Raw genomic sequence first — 686 nt, forward strand, 5'->3', positions numbered from 1 at the left:
TTTTTTTTTAAATAACATTTGAAAAATAATCTTATCTAATTGTATTGATTGACTCAGTTAAGTGAAGTATAAGTGTTATTCTCATTAGTTGCATTATCGTTGGTATTACTAAAGAAATGCAAAATATTTGTTTGCTTTTTCTCACTCATGGGTTTATTTCCAAATGGCCATGCAAGAAATGATGGTTAAAGTCAAACTATTTGATGCCAATAAATATGACTGTTCAAGAAAATACACAGTTAAAGCCGCGTACACACTTGCAATAATTATAAGTAATGACCGTTGGTCCGATAATTGTTAAAGGTGCACAATGATGCCGACGAGAGGATAAGTCGCTGGAAATAAACAACCGTCCAGACAGATCTGAGTCTGTGACAATCATTTGCTATCTGTGTGTACGGTTGTGCAGTGATCGTGAATGTTCTGAGCATGTGCGATGAACGAAATTTCATTGCAGGGTGCTTCACTGTGTGTGTGGGTATATGGGTTAAAAATTGTCGTTCAGATTATAAGAATTTAATAGAATATTTTTGTTTTAATAATAAAACATAAAAACTGCAAATGTCTAAATTTTTCTTGGACCACCAAAATTTTCTCACTGACCACTGGTTTGGCGTTCATTATCACAATGTGCCAATGCAAGATGAGATTCTGCAGAACTCCTTGACAACAAATTATCAGGGGAA

Source organism: Pyxicephalus adspersus, chromosome 4 (assembly GCF_032062135.1).
Source record: "Pyxicephalus adspersus chromosome 4, UCB_Pads_2.0, whole genome shotgun sequence".
Classification (NCBI taxonomy): domain Eukaryota; kingdom Metazoa; phylum Chordata; class Amphibia; order Anura; family Pyxicephalidae; genus Pyxicephalus; species Pyxicephalus adspersus.